Genomic DNA, 19,654 nt, shown 5'->3' on the forward strand with positions numbered 1-19,654 from the left:
TCTGGTTATTTGGCTATAACATTTGCTAGAAAAGGGATATTTTGTTGTGGTTTGTTTCATTGGATTCTGCATTAAATTATCTTTCCAATGATATATAACACGATGGCATTATTCTTACATTCCAAGGTTTTCATAGTTTTGGCCACTAATGTCAAGCTTAGGTTGTTGCCCCCCAAATCTTGTAGCCTGGTACAATTGCTACCCCCTGCACCCCCTCACCTATGCCACTGCTCTATTCACTATATCCCCATTATGAGATTTCCATTCTACTTTCTTTTCTTTTGGCTTCCCATATTTGAGATGCAGCTTTGCTGTCATGTGTATGTCTGCAGATCCCTCAGCTGGCACTGTCATCTCATCTGCTTAAGTATTTAAAGATAGAGTTTCTAAGGACTTGTGATTCATCATCACAAGTCCTTCATACATTGAGCTGCAAATGGAAATCTGCTACGTGACACAACTGCCTTCCTGCCTTGGAGCCTTCTTTCACTCCTTCAGCAGAGTTTCCTTTACAGTTTTTGCACCATGAAAGTTGAGGTTCATTTGTAATTCTCTCCTCCTGTGACTACAACTCGATTGTATTTGTACCTTGCTGCAGGTAATACTTGGAAACACCACTGGCATTGCTATTACACGGTCTGCGGGCTTGTTTATCTGTTAATTGATTCTCCCGGGGAGGGAGGCCGACACTACCAACCTCACATGGGCTTCATATGATGAGGGCGACAAGTGTTTTGATATTGCCAGCACTACTTGTAAGCCATTTCCCTCATTATTAACATTCACCCTTTTTTTCTTTCTCTTTTTTCAAAGCAAGTGGATCCTTCAGGAGTTTTATTTATGTGGAAGCAAAATATCTATGAATGGATGGAAATAGTTGTGAAAACCTCTGCTTCCCCCCCTCCCTGATGCAGATTGTGAGTCCTACAAAGACTAGAGGCAAATCTAGACCTTAGCTGTGATCACCTGTAGCAGGACCTAGGAGGGGGGGGGGTAAAGGGGGTAATTTGTACCTGGGCCTGGGTCTGAAAGGGGGCCCAGGAGCTAGAGGAGGTGGCCCGGAGCCGTACAATTTCCTGAGAGCTCAGGAGACCTGAGGGGACAGGACACTGAAGCTAGCTTTGATAAACTAGCCTCCAACTCCCCCAAGGCAAAGTGGCTGCGCCACCTACTAGGCTTGAGCCCTATACACGAGGCAGGCCTGTGCTCTGAGCTGTAAGAGGGGCTGAGATCTGTTATTGTGGCCTGCTGGCATCCTAAATATTCCCTAAACGTTTTCAACGTCTGAAAAATTTTTTGTGGCTGAGACTGGCTTGTTTGGAGTCAACAGAAACAAGCTTTATATTGCTTCCTATGTAGATTGTTTTGGCACAAGAAAGTCAAGACTAGCACTTCTGCTACACAGAAGTCTGCACTGGTATCTGCTGAAGGCTGGGGTTTGAAAGGAAAGTGGCGGAAACTTCCTACAGGATCCCAAAACATGAAAAAGGCAATAGCCACAGAGAATGTTACCTGGCTTGGTGAGAACTGGAAAGGCGCCTGCTGTCTTGGACAGGAGCTGACATAATCTTGCAAGCATCAATCAAAACTGAAGCTGCAAAATGGTGTAACCTCTTAAAGCATATAATGTTGTACTCGTCTTGGGAGAACGTGGTCTACCATTTACTGGTTCATCCCAACGAACTGGTGATCCAGACAATGGGAACTTTTTAGGACTCATTGCACTACTCTCCAGGTGGAACCCCATCGTTCAGGAACATGTACTACATGTGGAGGAGTCATAGAAAGCTTCAAGTTCATTATCTGTCCCCTGACTCACAAAATGAGTTTATTGCAGAATGCTCAAATCTTGTGAAACAACACATTTTGCTTGAGAGGCAATCTGCAAGGTACTTTGCAGTAATAGTAGATTCCACACCAGATTCCTCCCATACTGAACAAACAACATTTCTTTTGAGATATGTAATTTTAAAAGAAATGCAGCATGAGATTCAAGAAAGATTTCTCACATTTGCAGTTTGTAGCAACAAAAGAGGGGAAGAAATTGCTCAGTTGATAAGTGATACATTGAAAGAACATAGTATTCCTCTCAGTGATTGTAGAGCTCAAGCCTATGATAATGGGGCTAATATGGCCGGAAAGTACAACAGTGCACAAGCACAAATTCTAGAAAAGTGCTCTACAGCAATTTTTCCACCTTCTGGTTGTCTTATATTCAACTTATGTGGAAATGATGCTACTGAATGCCTACCTGAAGCAATAACAATTGCAATTTGGAACAATTCAAACTGTGTACCACCTATTTAGTTCCAGTCCTAAGAGGTGGGAATTACTACAAAACCGTATTGGTTGTTCTCTTCATGGTATGTCTGAAACACAATGGTCTGATCACATTGAATGTGTACGACCTTTTGCAGCTCACTTGCCTGGCATTAAATTAGCACTAAAAGACCTCCTAGAACTAAATTTTACAACAAAAGCAAGAAATGAAGTCACTGGAACTTTAGTATACGTGACATTGTTTGCATGTGTGTTAATGTCAGCCTTGTGGTACAAAATATTAGCTGCCATGTAGATATTTGCAACAAGTTCATCCAAGCTAGAGATGCCACGCTGGATGTTGAAGTAGCAAACATAGAAACTCTTATCACAGAGATAAAAGAACTTCGAAACAACTGGGAATGCATATGGAATGAAACCAAATTGGTTGCATCAAATCCGAATATAGAAATAACTCTCTCCCACAGAGGTGATGGAGTTAGGCGCAAGAGGGCAAGGCCACATGGTGACAATACACCTGATGCTGACTTGGAAGAAATGGATGACACAGATGATACTTCAGAAGAGGCCTATTTCAGAAAGTGTGTGTTTTATGTTTTGGTGGACTATGTTATAGCATCATTAACCGTCCGCTTCAATGCTGTTAAGCAGTTGGCAGTTTGATTTTTTGTGGCAGTATCTCTCCATGTCTGCATGTGATGTGGAGAGAAAAGTTTTATCTTTGTCAGAACAATATCCTGCTGACCTTAATAGTGAAGACTTTGGAAAAGAAATGCAACATTTACCATCAGTGCATAAAGCAAATTTTGGAACTACACAGGTAAAACCATTAGATCTGTTGAACTTGTTATCAGAGTATAGACTAGGTAATCTGTTTCCAATTGTATTAGTTTAAGAATATTGTTAACAATTCCAGCAACAGTAGCTTCTGCAGAGTGGTCATTTAGCAAACTACAGCTAATTAAGAATTATTTAAGATCTACAGTGTCTCAGGGACGTCTTGTGGATTTGGCCAGGCTAAGTATTGAATCAAGCATTGCCAGAACAATTAATTTCTATGTTGTAATTCAAAACTTCACAGAAAAAGGCCAGGAAAGCTCTTTTTGCAAAGTAAATAGTAAAGCTACAATTCTATACACGTGTTCCAGGGAGTAAGCCTTACTGAACACAATGAGGCTTATTTATGAGTAGACATGAGTAGGATTGCACTGTAAGTTTCTTAATAATAGTTATGTCTTCTGATGATCATATTTGCATATTAATATAAAATGATGTTTCAATGTGAATTCTGTCTCCTTATCTGTATTGTTCTTTCTCATCTGCATTATAGCGAAAACAAATATGTTCAAATCAAATGTGCTTTCTTTTATTTATTTATATTTATTATACCCATCGACGCCCCTCGTTGACCACTCCCCCTTTGAGAAGGGGCCCAAAAGAAACTTTGTACCTCCTGACAAAATTCCTCTCAGAGGTCCTGATCTGTAGCATTGCTGGGGGTGGGGAATGGTAAGTTCTGCAGCAGCTGCAACACACTGTGTAAATGGCCCCTTCCACTTGCCAGCTGAACCATTCTGGACAGCAACGGCAATGCACAGGTATTTGCCAAACTAAACAGCGTCTTCTGTGCGTTGTTCTCACTGCTCAGAATGGATCTGATGGCTAGTGGGAGCGGCCACTTACATGGTATGTTGTCGTGACTGCAGTACTTACCATTTTGCTCCCCCTCTAGTTACACTACTGGTTAGCATACCGGAAGCCCAGAAACATCCTGCAACTTTTAACTTGTAGAGTGTCTGCCTGATGTTTGGGCCAAAATAAAAACCGCTCCTTCCTCCCTCCCTCCCTCCCTCCCAGAACAGGAACACTCCAAAAAACACAATGTGTAACTTTGAGTGAGTGGAGATGAAGCCTTTAAAATATTCATGACATTAAAATTTAATATTGCCAACTTTGGTGTCCTTCTGTGGTAGTTTGCAATCCGGCTCAAGTCATGGAGTAATGCAGATGCAGACCTAGCGAAGCACTTTTGCAGGTACTTAACTCAATGCATATGTATAGATCCTTCGCTTAATGGAGCTGCTCTCATATGTACCAACAAAGCAGAGTGTCTGCAGGGTTATATCCTGTTACTTTGCATTCATGAGGAAAAAAATTCCTTGGAAGTTTCAATGTCTATTGAAAGATGAAGGTAAACGGGATTCCAAAACACCCATTCCCACCAGCGAACGGAGAGAGAATTTTAAACCATGGATCCATTTCATTTCAGATATTGCAACAGAATCACAGATTTCTGAGATAGAAGTAGGTTGTGATCAGAACTGCAGCTGCTTCTCTCTCTTGGAATCCTGCATGGATAGGCTTTGTGTACCCATCCAAGACTGAAAGTAGTCACTTGACCAAAGGCGGAGTCATTTACGTCACTGAGAAGGCGTGTGTGTGGGTGGCCAATTAGAGTGCAGAACTTCCTGCAAAGTGCTGTTTCCTTCAGAGCAGGGAGACTAAAGATCATCATTGTTTGTTTCTTGTCCTCTTTCTGATTCTGACACACTTTTCCCAAGTGGCTGAAAAGACAAGCAATGCAGTAGTTTTTAAGCAAATTCTATTGATAGCAGTGTGCAAGCAAATTTCATGGGCTGCACCCTTATATGTCAATTTTCCTCTAAAGTAAACATACAGTTGTCTTTTAATAAAGGAACACTTTTTGGAAAGGAGGCTAACAGCCCAGTCCTGAGCTACCTGTTGTGCCAGGACTGCCATGGTGCCAAAACAGCTGCTGTGGCATCCTATGTACAACAGGGTGGCTCCTCGGGGGGGGGGGGGGGAGGTGATGTTCATCTCCTTCCCCTGGGAAATGCAAGTAGCCTCACAATGGGGCTACTTGATTACGTGGCAATCCTTGGGCTACCATGGAATCAAGGGCTTCCGTATTGGGTCTGCAGCCCGACACAGAGGCTCTGGATGCGGAGGAGCAGAGCTCCCTCCTGCCCTGCTCCATCCCTTCTCCCCACCCTCTCTCCACCTGCCCCCACCTCCTCCATGCCCCCATCTACCTCTGTGCCACCTGGTGTTATAGACCACGGTGGAGTGGCGGGCTACTGACACTAGCCCAGCACCAGCCAGCGCTGGACTGCCACTGAGGACTGCAGGCGTGCCTTATGGCATGTTTACGACACTCAGCATTGGCAGTGGACTGGTGCTGAAAGCTCAGGATTGGGCTCTAAGCCTGCAGTCCTATGCATATTTACCTGGGAGTAAGCACCATTGAATATAATGGGCCTTACTTCTGAATAGACATGCCTAGGCTTGGGCTGTAAAACTGCAAACCTAGTCACATGTCCTTGAGAGAAAGTTTTAGTAAACTCTAAAGGGCTTACTTCTAAGTAGATAAACATTGGATTGTGCTAGTAAGTGTGTTTGTGCTACTACAGTCTTAGAACCAGGGGTGGGCTGTTCCTAGTTATAGTCTTAATGTATGAGTTGATTTTGAATAAACTCAAATTGCCAGGTGGATATTTATTTCTAAAGTTTCGAATGCTGATGCTAGGAACTCTGTGTAACTCTACGAAGTTACACAAAACATCTTCCTCACAATCTTAAAAAAATCAGACCAGACGAGGAAGCTGTGAGTTTCACCACTGAGTAAGGGATAAATAGTTTTCCCCCTTGATACTCCTCCATTTAGAGCCCAGTCCTCTCATTGCTGCCCTGCAGATGCAGCTGCACCACAAAGGCAGGCACAGTATCCAGCAGAGGGGTGCTTTGGATTGGGAGGCTTCAGATGGGAAAGGGGAATTTCCCCCCCTTGCCCCTCTTTAAGCCTCCTGCTCTTCAATGGGTCTCCATGGACCTGGGCCATCTCTTTAGCAGGCGCCAGTCTGAGAAGATGAAAGGGGCAGGGAGGTTTGAAAATGAGGGTATTGGGATCTGGCGTATGCATTGCCACCAGATCCACCCCCTCCTGCTGCCTCTCTGCCTCATCCCTCCCCCTTGTTTCACCCCCACCCCTGCCCCTGTTTCACCCCCACCCCATCCTGTCCTGCCTAACCCATCAACTTACATTTGTCAATGGGTCTTGATGAAACTGCTGCTGTGCCATGTGCGGCTCTGGCCTTCCCTCTGGTGCTTTGGCAGTGCGCATCCCCACGCGCTATCAGAATGATTTTTGCAACTGCTGTAACTTAAGAGCTGTAAGAGCCAGACTATAAGAGCCAGAGTGGTGTAGTGGTTTGGGAAGTAGACTTAGACCTGGATGATCCAGGTTCAAATCCCCCCTCAGCCACATAGCTTCCTGGGTGACCTTGGGCCAGTCACTTTCTCTCAGCCTCAAACTACCTCACAGGCTTGTTGTGAGGACAGGAAGGAGGGGAGGAGCAGCTGTGTAAACCACCCTGAACTCTTTGAAGGAAGGGTGGTATAACAATATGAAAAAAAAACTTAAAACTTGAAGAAGGTTCATTCCGCCATGTTAGAGCCCAATAGGATAGGGCTGTCAATCTCATAGCCTCCTGACTCTTGTTTCTTCAACAAATGTCAGAAGGACGCTACACATGACACAGAACGACTGCATTTTTTGGATAAAAATAAAACGTTGAGAAAAATACCACAGATCTGCACATAACATCTAATTGCAGCCAAACTTCCTATGCAAAGCCAGATTTCAAAGGCTGGTTTATGAATTGTGGCTGGAGTCACTTTCCTATGGCTTCTTCCCGCTTTGGTGTGGATGGGTGGGGCAAATGTATTTTCTTCCTTTGAAATTATTATAGAGCCCCCTCCCCCCACAAAAAAACAACAGATCATTCTTGTTCTAACAGAGTTCCAGTTGCACAGTACATATACATGCTTAAGGCCTTGCAGACTTCTCAAAAAACTGCTTCATAAGCCCTTTGGATGTCAAGAAACAAGCAATGTTTAGTATTAAAATGCCTTGACTTTGTACTTTTGTCTAATACAGTAAATCTTTCTTTATGATGTACTTAATGCAAATAATATTACAAAATAATGTGCGTTATACACATTTCTTAGGCTGTAAACTGCTCATGACACAAAAATTAGCCCATTCAATTATAGAAAGACTTTCAAATGAGAAGCTAATTTTGGGAGCCAATTTCTTCACCGTCAGTCGAACGGCACTTTATATGGCATAGGTAAGGTATTATTAATTCAGCCATCCTGCAACCTGGAAGTCTCTTTCCATTTCAGGGTTCACACATGGAAAATATTCTCCACATTTAAGTGCCCTGCTTCCTGTGCATTCTTCGAATAGAATCCACCACTGTGAGACTGTGGCAGGCTAATGCAAAACATGCACACCACAGCTAAAAACAAGCAGACGGGCAGCCCAATCCAATGTAGTCCCCTGCATGGCAATGCAGCAGGCTACACTACATTCTGAAGGGAATTTTTGGGTGCTGGAGGTCTCAGAGTAAAGGGCTATTTGTCCCCTTGCTTAGGATAAGACCCAGCAGCTGTAACAGGTCACAGTGATATCACTGGCATAAGTCTGTGTTTATCTGTGAAGACGGATCAGGCTCTGGAAGGGGGTTTGGATATGGTGTGCTTTGGTGCCATGAATTCTGCTCCCTTCCTGGACCCGATCTGCCCCTCACCCCTATTGCTGCCCCATTCAGTCCTCCCCCTGCTCTTCCACTGTCCCTGCACTGGACTTACAGTTCTTGCAGACCTCCCAATGACTGCTGTTGGCACCAAGAAGGTTCTGGCCTTTCTACCAGTGCATCGGCACTGTTGCAAAGCACTTTTGTGACAACATGCACTAGCAGAATACATGTTCCGCTTGTGTAGGCCCTGGTGAAAATTGAGAGCCTAATCCTGAACAGTGTGCGCTGGCTGACCGCTGGTGCGCACTGTCGCAAATGTGCCATAAGGGACATTTGCGAGCCTTACTGCTGGGTGAGCACCAGTGCTAGCCCAGCACTGGCCGGCGCTGGGCTAACACTGGGTGGGCACCTGGCCTCCGCCACTTGGTGGTTGCACGTACCACCGAGCCACGGCACGGTAAGCGGGGTGGGTGGTAGGCAGGGAGGAGGTGTTCCAGGGAGGGGGGAGGCAGGTGGAGAGTGGAGAGAGGGCAGAGTGTGTCTGGGAGGAGGTAGGTGGGGAGAAGGCGGACGGGAGGTGTGCCGGGGGGAGGGAGTGGGCCTCTGCACTGGATCCTGTCCGTTTGTGTGGGGGCACCTTACATGAACACTTTTACCCCATTATGGGGATAATTCCCTTACGCGGGAGAAGGGGACAAAAGTCCTCTTCTCCCCATGGTAGCCCTTGGTGTGCAGGATCCGGTGGCAGCCGTTTTTGGTGCTGCCGAATCTGCGTGCCATGAGAGCTCAGGATTGGGCTGCCTGTCATGAGCATATTTTGGGTTTGTTGTTAGTATTATTCATATAAAGTCCTTGAATGATATCCTCTTGTTAGCAATATTGACTTGCTTCTGGTTTAAATTTTATTTGGTCCAACTTTCAAGTACCCTCTTTCCTTAGACACATGGGTTAACACATGGGTTAAAATTGTGGTAAATTGTTTCTCATGGGTGGTCTGAGAGCATAAAATTGTCTGGAATAGAATACCTTTTTGTTGCTTTAAAATAATGAATGAAAATGACCCTTGTTGGTCATTTTGTACGGCGGTATTCCTAACAGTCTCATGTTTTCTCACCTGTTTTTGCATTGGCCAACATAAGAGTTCAGCTAAATGCAGAGGAATTGCAAAGATTTCTAATATTGTCCTTTCTGTGCAACATAGAATACCACTGACCTTTTGATTGTTATCAAATTGCTTCAAGATTTTATGAGAATATGCTAGAACTGAACGACTCATCTCCCCCTTTGCAAACATTTATAGTGTTTTTTGCAAATGTCTCTGCATACACATTTGTTGCAAACTAATTTTTTTTGCAAACGTACATGTACAGTGGTGCTGAAAAATGTTTCCCCTCTTATACTTTGTGAAAATGCTTGTTTGTAACCTGCTAATTATGAGCTAAATTTGTTTATTTGCATAGCATTGTGACAGTTCACTGTGTGATCTCTGACTGAATGGAATTGCCCATGAAACTAGGAGAAAATTGCATTCATTAAGTTAGGAACAAAAGTTGACAAACAGATTTTTCAACCAAAATGTTTCCCTTGTGGAAGCTGCTAATTTCTCCTGTTCTCTGCTAAAACAGAAAGTGGCGAATACTGAGTGCAGTTCTAGAATATCTAGATTCCAGGTTACCACATTCTAATTTCAGATGTTTTTATTTTCCAACAGAAGGTATTTCAATCAATCTACATTGCAGTGTTGGGTCACTGAAAGCTATTTTTTCAGTATCAGTAATTATCTTAGCATGCAAATGATGTCTTATAACGGTAAATGATGTCTTCTCATTATATTTGGTTCTCAGAGATGAGTCACACCATAGTGACGTGAACCATAGAGAATGTGTTGGATGCTGAAACCAACCCTTGCAACAAAAGACCTCAATATTTTTTTATGTGGTTATTCCTGAAGTAGTGAGACATGCAGGAATGAGATATGCTGCAGTTCTCAGGAGAGCAGGGATCCCACTGTCTGAGCATAGAGAACATTTTTTTTCCCAACTGGATGAGGTTTAAGAAAATATAGTAAAACAATAACATCTGTTCTGCTTTCCTTTGTCATTTTTTTTCCAGACTTAATTCTGCTGCCTTGACCAACTCAGACAGGGAACAGAGAATCTGAAGGCTGCAGTGAAGCGACATGGAGGCTTTTGTGAATGTCATAAGAGGTATTCTGGCTCATCTGCCCAAAGTCAGATTTGAGACCCAATAGAAAGAAACCTAACCTTGCCATGACACACCCCACACCCTATGTTGTGGACCTAGTCCTATGGGATGAAGCAGAACAGACAGAATCCACTACAAAATATCTGAAGATGGCTATTATATCTCTCCTCACTCTTCTTTAGGATAATCATACCCAGACCATTTAACTTTCTCTCTTTGGCTTTGATTTCCAAGACTTCTCACCATCTTTGCTGCCCTTCTTTCAGCCCCTTCCAATTTGTCAGTGTCCTTAAAATATGGTGCACAGAACAGGATGTGCAATATTCTAACTGAGGTCTGACTAGTGCGGACTAGAGTGGAAAGGTTTACTTCTCATGATCTGGACTCTGTCTCTGTGAAGGCAACCCAGAATTGCATTTTTAAAATTTGTTTTTTATTTTTGCAGCCACATCACACTGCTCTCTCATGTTCAGCTTGTCATCTGCTAGGATACCAAGATCCTTTATATATGTGTTGTTGCCAACTCGGGTCTTTTCACATGTGTTGTTGCATCTAATTTTTTTTGTGACTAGAGGTGTGCCACTCACATGGGGGGCCATCTTGGTCAAGACTGGGGTTTCTGGGGAGGGAGAGGTTTACTTTCCTCTGTGGGTCAAATTCAAACTGAAAATCATCCCAAGTTGGAATCCACCCCTGAAGTGCTGATTTCTTCAAATGATTGATTCAGAGACAAATTGCTGCTGGGGATATGGTGAGAATTGTGGCTTGCGTGCAAGTCTGGTTTGACCCAAAATTCAAGAGCAAAATATAGTTTATACGTATCGGCCCAATAAAAGAAACTTGGGAGTTATGGGGGTATAAATGGTTGAATCAGTTTCTGGGCTTATTGAGAAAGTTTGCAAATGGTACATTTTTTTTTTTAACTTTTGATGTTGTTTAATTAGGGGTTTTTTTGTTTTTTTTTGGAAGGGTCAGCTGTTTGTTTCTACTTCTTGTATCCAAAGCCAACTTATTTTTGGTATCAAATATTTAAAAAATGTTATATTGTAAAGTTTTATTAGCCTGTGCATTTCCTATTTTATTTAATATTATTGATTACTGTAAATATGATCCTTAAAAAAAAAAAGCAGAGCTTTTTTACCACATAGCAGAGAAAATCCAATTAACTACTCTTTTAATTTCAAAACAATTTGTCTGCTGTTGCATGAGCTCTACTGCTTGGGCATATGGACCAGATTCTCTCTGTCACAAAAGACAACTGAGCAGTTGGCCATTTTACAACTCCCTTTTTCTCTAAGAATAGTTTAAAATAGTCTCTTTCACCTAGCAACTGAAGAACAATGAGTGCAGCAGAATGAAAAGAGGGCTACTTCATACATAACATCTTTCCTTCATAAAGATAATAGTGTCAGCTCAGTGCAAGAGTAGTTTTGATCCTTGCTGGGGACAAACCTTATCTTATGTTTCCGCTGTTAGTTTCAGGTCATCAAAGGATCCTGCCTGACTTCCTTAAAATAGGGCTGCTGGCCCCGATATCTTTTTTTAAAAAAACTGCTAGCTGGTCATATAGTGAGAAAACGAAGGGAAATAATATTCATGGCATTGTACAGCAGAGGCTTTCCTGGCATGGGTGCCACTCGGTGAGCCACTTACTCAGTGTTCTGGAAGTCTGGGGTGATGTAATGACATAATCAAGTCACCCTGACCTTTTGGGCTATCACATTGCTTTAAATTCAAAAAGCCTGACTCCAGACCACCTCTCTTTGGCTCTTTGGCCTGCTCTGGGCCCAGTTGCTTCACGTTATCACCAGTGAGTGGTGAAAACATGATTGTCATAGAGAGCTGGTGGCTGGGCCCAGAGTGGGCCAATGATCACTGGGTGGAGGCTCAGCCAGTGTGGTGTCACCTCTTCTTAGTGAAACACCTGGAGTAGCCTGCACCACCTGCACCCCTGTAGTGATGCCACTGTAAAGCACTGGCAAGCCAAGCTACACCGAACAAGTGCTGTTACCAGAACCTTCTTCTCCATGTTTCACTCTTGATCAGTTGCTTCAACAAGGTCTATCCAATGCACAGTCTTGGCACACTGTGATTCAAGCAAGCACATGTTGAAGTGCTAAAGTGCCTTGGGTGATTAAGAGCGCAATCCTAACCCACTTTCCAACACCAACGTAAGAGCAATGCAGCTCCTAGGTAAGGAAACAAACATTCCCTTACTTTGAGGAGGTCTCTGTGAGTGCCCCCCAACTGCAGGATGCAGCACACGTCCCATTGGCACAGCTATGCCAGTGCTGGAAAGTGGGTTAGGATTTGGACCTTATTTATTTATTTAATGTTAGTGGATGCTTCACAGCGTACATAGTAACAGAGGCATGAAAATTTTTTTCTAAAAGAGGCAAAAATCCAAACTCTTTCACTTATACAGGTGTTTCTGAGATGTCCCACAGTCAAAGCCATTTCAATACCGTTACAAAATAATTTAATCTATGCAGAGGAGCAGGGAGTTGGGCTTTTGGAGTTGTGCTTCAAATGAAATGAGAGATGCGTTTCACCCAGGTTAAAATGTAGGCATATCTTACTGGCTTCTGCAGACTGCACAGAAGTTTTTTTTAAAGGTCATCTTTTGGGTTGTTGTGTCATACTTGTCTTTGCTTTCTCACTAGGAAGATGAGAAACTAGTGCATCATAAACGAATGAATTGCACCTGGTTCAATTCATGTTTCCTTTTAGTTGAAATCTACTCCAGGTTAATTTAACACAGGCTCATACTGCATTCAATTTTAAGTTTTATGCATCCGAGAAAGATCTTGGAAGATTCAGGAGCGGTATGAGGCAGGAGGGACTGTAGTGCCTGGCCACAGGTGCTGAATGGCAGCTTATGAGCAGGAGGTGCAACATTCCCTCAGTAGAAACAGCAATTGGGGATACCCCCCTCCTCACATTACTGCATAACCTCCTCCAGTCCACCTCCAGTCTAAAAGATTCCTTACCAGGGAGCAGTTTTACTTTGTCTTAGCACTGGGAAGAAGCTGGACTGGCCACCCTGTGCTCCTCTTGTGGAAACCATTTATTAATGCCGCTTCTTTGTGAGGTCACTTCAGGTGACCACCTGCTCTGGGTGCCATCATCTCTGGGCATTTGGGGGGTAATGACCTATATTGAGTCCTTCTCTGTGTCCTTCCCCTGAAACATAGAACTGCCCTCTCTTTGCTGGCCTTCCACAAGGTCCTTAAGACTTTTCTGCTTTGTGAAGCTTTTGCTTAGTGTGCCTTTTTTTTTTTTTTTTTGGCTCTGCCATTTTTTTTCACTGGCTGCTATCTTTGCTTTGTATTTCTATTGGTTGCTTTATTATTTTTCATATATATATTTGAAATATATATATAAAATGTCATATTTTTAATATATTGTGAGTTGCCTTGAGCTCCTGCAAGGGTGGAAAGGTGGAATACAAATGTTTTTGATAAATACATTGATGAATGGGTGTGCACAATCATTGGTTTCTGAAGATGGCTATACAGTCTCACAAAGAGAGCTTCACTTTCTGGCCTGGTTTGTTCCCTTCATGTTCATCACATACCTGGTAGCATGTACTGGAGCCCTCTCAGGTTGTGTGCTACAGCGCATGAGCACCACCATTGGCAAGATGGTGACTGAATAACAAAGTCCACAGAATAAAAAATCAGCCGTGGGTAGAGGATACTTGGTTGGCACTACTGTATTTTCAAGGGGAAAAAAAAATCTTGTATTGCTTTTATGAGGCCCCAGTTTTTTTCCCTTTGGTTGCTAGGTTGTTTGCCCTCCCCCCCCATTGTTACAAGAGAATCTCTTTTATTTTCATCTGCAAAATACAAGGGTACTTTTGTAGAACTGTATTGAAACTCAAAGAAGAAAGAGAAGCATGATTTCCAAGGACAAGATGATCTTGCTACAAGTGCAGCCTGATCATGGTGCTTGCCTTCCAAGCTGGAGGGCAGTTTTTGATCTTGCCAGCTCCATTTCATATTCACATAAGACAGGTATAACAAATGCTTTTCTGCTCCTTCTTCAGGAGAGCTAGGGCAGATCCTGGGGAAGAAAAGAATAGATTAAGTCCTTGTTTACCTCTGTATACACAAGTGGTGTACAGGGAAACCATCATGGTGAAAATGATCAAATAATGCAGAGTTAATTAAATACACTCAACACTTTTCATGTTCTTAGCACTTATGACATTAGAAGTGACTCAAGTACCATTATATCAAACAGACACATATGAGTGCTAAGAGAACAAATTATGACTAAGGATAATTTAGTCAGGTGTGTGAAGGTGAGATGACATATGTAGGAAATGGATTACGCAGGGATTGGGAAGCAGAGTTACTGAAAACAGAGGAAAGAGGAGACTGCCCGGCCAAGTGTCTGGAGTGCTGCTAATTACACACAGAGGAAAAGCATTTGGATATAACTGAATCAAGTCAAAAGTATTTCTATAATCCAAGAAGCCAATCCTTTTGTACAAATGACATCAGACATAAAGCCAAATCCTTTCCCTATGCATTTGTAGAAGGACATGGGAAATTAGGCTGCTGCTATCCATTCTGCGAGAAGGTTACATTAAATATTTGAGGATGTGAAATAAAAACCAATTACAATATCTTTCTGGCACTGTAGGCCTGACCATTGGCTTGATAAAAATGGATGGCTTTTGTTTTGTGTAATGTTGTACTTAAATTATACTCTCGAAATGATGTGTGTGTGTGTGTGTGTGTGTGTGCGTGCGTGCGTGCGTGCGCGCGCGCGCGCGCGCGTGCGCACTGGTGTTCCTGGAAGAGAGCAAAGCAGTAAGTTTATTCAGGCACCTGGACACCCATGTAATGCACCTTCCCCCTCACCTTCAGCAAAGGAGATGCCTCCACTTTGACTTTGTAGCTGCAATTGGTTCAGAAGCCGATGGAGACAGGCACTTTACATCGGCATCCTAACATGAAGAAACTTAATACTTTGTTCTACCCTCCAGAAATGCTAGCCCCCCCCCCTCTCTCTCTCTCTCTCTCTCTCTCTCTCTTTGAAGAAAATATTCAGGACCCTCCTACTCATTAGAATAACTGCTCAGTCCTATTTAGATGCCACGTTGATGGCAAATCCAAGTGTATTGACTGCCATACTCTAAGTTAGTATTTCTCAAACTGTGGATCACAACCTACAAGTGCTTTGTGACTCTATTTTTGGTGGGCTGCATAACTCTGCCCACAACCCTTTTGGGTTGCTGAACTTTTGCTTTATTTATGTACTCAGTGGTCTTTGGCCTGCTCTGGGACTCATTGAGTTGTGTTGTTGCTGACTAAGGAATGCTTGTCAGTGAGAACATGACAAGATGAGCCCTGGAATGGGCCAAAGACTGCTGCACAGATGGTGGTGGGATTTTTGCGTTTAAAAGAATGCGAAAGCTCAGCAACCTGGACATTTTGGTGGTGACATCATCACGTGATAACATCATCGCAAAACCTCCAGGTTGCTGAGCTCTGTGCTGGGTAGGTAACGGAGCAGGAATGTTTGAGAATCACTGTCCTAAATTCATCCAGGCTAAGCTATGCTGCCACAGTCCTCCCAGTAATGTTAGAATCCATGGATGCCCTCACAAAGGCTGTCATCTATGTATCACCATCCTTGCATTGGTGTGATATCAGTGTGATATTAGTGCTTCATTGGTGCAATATGAATGCATTGTGCAAAGTATCAATTACTGCATTCACTCAGCTACAATGCCAGTGGCCAAAGAAGCACCAGTGGGTGTGGGGATAAGATCAATTCATTAAAATGTTATTCGGATTTATGCAGGCTTTGGTTTCATTATAACTCATTTTAAATATTTGATATTGCTTAATATTGAACAATACATTAACACAGGACTGGTTGAACCCTGATCTGAGGACCGGATCTGGGTTCAGCAGAAGCCTTCTGCACGACAACCTTTTGGTTCTGTTCCCATGCAGCTTGTTCTCCTGGAAGACCCAGGCACCAAGACACTCTGGGCAGTTGTGCCTGCCAGGACATCCTGTTGCGCATCCTTCTGTGACACCGGGCAACAGATACGGCATCCCAGAGCATCCTGGTGCCAGGTCTTCCAGGAGAACAAGCGGCGTAGGGGTGGAACAGAAAGCTGCAGTCTGGACAGGGACCACATTTTCTGAATGCAGTGGTCATGACTTTGGGCACCACTGCATTAACAGTACTACAGTAGCTGGAGCACAATGGGAAGACAAGGTCACAACCGTTTGATCTCATATTATGACCTATATGTCTTGAGCACACAAAAGAGATCTTATTCTTCCCTGCTCCTTGTGGTGGAATCAAGTGAAATGCAAATAATTAAGTGCTTTAGGGAGGATCAATAATGCTGACCTCAGTCATGGCCAATGATCATTGTGTTCTCATCACAATGTCTTCATTAATGAAATGGTGTATGCTATGAGTTTAGCTGATCTAGTAGGAGTTTCATGTATATCGCTGCACTGCACATTTATATTGGTTTGCATACTAACTATCAGAACTTCTATCAACTGTTCTAGAAGGTTAGAACTTGTAGTTCACTACTTGAGAGCCCTAGCCTTCCTTACAGAACTACAGTTCCCTTGAGAATAAGAAGTGATGCTCTTTCCACCATTCACTTTCCCCCTGCTGTCAGCTTCAGAAAACATAGGGCATGTGGGAGATCTCATGATAAGGTTCTGTCCCACACCAGCATTGTCCCTCATGGGAACCAAGAACTTGCAATGGAAGAAATGGCTCTGGGAATCCTTTAAAAGCTTACACAAGTATGTCTGGATTCTGACATAAGGTTGTAAAGATAGAAAATAAGTTGTGATATTACATCATTTTCATGGGGTTGAAAGAAGGCTGAATGAGAGCGAATAAAGATGAAATGGTCTATACCTAACCACTCCTCAAAGGGCGAGGAGACAAGAGCCATAGGGAGCCCAAACGCATCTAAAGATCAAGGACTACATTTAGTGAACAAGCCATTCCAAAGGCTTCAAGGGAGAGTGGAAAGGGGAGGGTAAATGTCACTGGCCAGTCTGATCTGATGAAAAAATACGTTCCCAATTAAGCCATTTCTGCCCAACAGAAATATGTATATGCAACAGGGATCAAATGTGTACACCTGTGGGCCGGGCACAAATGTGTTAAATTCTGAAGCTTTTAGTTTTACTGAGCTTCCCTGGGTGTCTCTAGATGTCTAATATAGGCAGGGCCAGTCCCATTCACCTTAGATACTTGCCTATAAGTCGATCTCACAGATAAGTTGAAGGGAGGTTTTGCGCAAAAAATAATGGCATTTTCTATGACCCTTGGATAAGTTGGGGGTTAAACTTAGGGGGGTGAGAAATGCGCATGAGCATGCACAACTGCACATAGTTGCAACCCCATTTACTCAGAAGTAGACCCATTGCTTCCCATGAGTGTTATTCTTAAGTGATGGTGCATTGAATTGCAGCCTGGGAGTTTGTTTCAGATGGAAATGAGGACTCCATCCTAGTGTTTTAAAAACCAGACCCCTAAACTTGGGGGGTGAGAGAAATTCTTTGAAAATGACTTGCCAGGAATGTTCTGATGCAGCAGCAAAACGAAAAAGGAGGCATTTTACCTTCTTCTCCAAACTGGACGGTGCTTATGAAGGTGTGAGGAGGCTTTGTGAGGAGTAAGTGCTGCACTTTCATAGCAGCAGCCCTCATACAGACTGCAATTCTCATAAGTGCCTTCACTTCTCCACCTGTTTGGAGAAGACGCTAAAATGGCTGCCTCTGAATATCATAATTACTAGTAAAAATTCTCCTTTTTCCTCCACCCCCTGTGTCCTGCTTCTCGGCCCAGTCCCACCCACCCCTTCATCAGACAGCTGCTAAGCTTCCCAGAAGCTCCTGCTTTATTTTGACCCAGGTATAAGTCAACCCAGGTTTTCAGGGTCAATTTTTAGGCACAAATTTTTTGATTTATACATGAATATTCATTCATTCATTTATTTAAGGAATTTATCTCCCACCTTTCCACCCTGCTAAAGGGCCCTCAAGGTGGCTTACAAAATGATATTTCAGTACAATGGATAAAACAATGCTAAGCATTAATTAAAAAAAATTAAAAAGCATAAAAAGAGTAATGCACAATAAGCTCAAAAGATCACAGTTAAAATGATGTTTCATAAAAAGCTCCCATTTGGGCCCCATGGCCTAAGGGTCACACACACTAGGGTGATCTACTCTAGTCTTGTCAAATGCACACAACACATTGCAATGAACACCTAACACCACATTGCAGGTTTTATAGATCAGAGGTCTCCAAATTGGAAACTGTTGTGTCTCGAAAATGCCCTCCCCAACTTGAGCGGCGCTTGTTCTTCAGCTGTGGCACCGTGTTTCGTTCAAGTCGAACTGGGCACAGGGGTGCAGAACAGTAAGCAGCGCTCACGGGCAGGAGGGAGAGCTTTTTCCAAAGCCTGGAACTGGTCCATGGGCCAGAGTTGGAGAGCCCTCTTATAGACAAGAGCGTCAATTGTAATTTTCTTCTGAATTCTTAAAAAGTCAGTAGTGTTTGATTATACTGTTTATATTTTAATTTTTTTAACTGGTCTTGAATTACATAATATTAAGGGACATTGGAAGGAAATATTGAAGTGAACCTGGGGCCATGTCAGAAATGTTTCCAATTGGGCCCCGCAACTCCTAAGGTACTTGTCTAGTTCACACAGTATTCTGGCTTGATTTGTAGCTCTGGATTCAGGAAGAAGGGAAAATGTTCCCAGGAGTCTTTAGGAAGTTACTTCTTTTTTTTCTGTAGTAAACATCAGTTCAAAATTGACCACAGCATATCCTTCATAAATGAACTGAGTTCACTTGTCAAATAAATGAAAATTCATGAAGTTCCTTCCTGCAAAACAAGGCTGCAGCCATTCCATGTTTGCTTCCAATTAATAAAGCTTAGCTTTACTGAGGTGGAACTCTAACCAGGCATCACTGCCCTCAAAATTTAGTTTGTTTCCAAATATTTCTTGAATGGGTGTCACGGTGTTATAGTGCTGTTACAGAGGTTGTTTTTTGTTTTTTTTTTAATTTTTTGGAAAGCTGGTGTTATATGTTTGAAAACTCTAACACTTTATTCTCAGCATTGCAGTAGGGTTGTTAATACCAGATGCTCAAAATGTACCAGGGAAAGGAAAATAGAAAAGAAATCAATTTTTTTTTTAAAAAAAGCAAAATACCTTCAATTAAAACATGCATGCACGCATACAGGACACATAAATAAACTGAGCTTAAAGAGCGGTGAAAAGTGTTATCTGGGTCAGTTCAGATAAACAGCACAATTTATTATTGTATTATTATCCATGTAAACAACTTTTGGATAACCCTCTTTCCTCCTATGTCTCACCATTTCCTGGAACTTGAATTTCTACCGTCAACTATGTAAAAGAAAACCTACTATCAGATCTCCCCAGGGGAACATGGCAACAATGGAATATAAAACCTCAATTGTTTCTAATTTTTTGGGTCTATTCTTAGAATAATGGTTATGTACAGATACTATTGCCCCCAGGTAACTGTCAGAGATATGAAGGAAAAAGAAATATAAAATTGTTA

The 19,654-nt window shown here is 42.7% G+C and overlaps 1 long non-coding RNA gene across 2 annotated transcripts in view; it reads left to right on the forward strand.

Annotated features, from left to right (window-relative positions):
- Positions 1 to 19,654, forward strand: part of LOC136647856 (uncharacterized) — a 221,715-nt gene that overhangs the window by 103,837 nt on the left and 98,224 nt on the right. For both annotated transcript variants that reach the window (XR_010794306.1, XR_010794305.1), the window contains exon 2: positions 9,954 to 10,048. This is a non-coding gene — a long non-coding RNA (uncharacterized lncRNA). The remainder of the gene's footprint in view (positions 1 to 9,953; positions 10,049 to 19,654) is intronic.

This window comes from Tiliqua scincoides, chromosome 4, assembly GCF_035046505.1.
Source record: "Tiliqua scincoides isolate rTilSci1 chromosome 4, rTilSci1.hap2, whole genome shotgun sequence".
NCBI lineage: Eukaryota > Metazoa > Chordata > Lepidosauria > Squamata > Scincidae > Tiliqua > Tiliqua scincoides.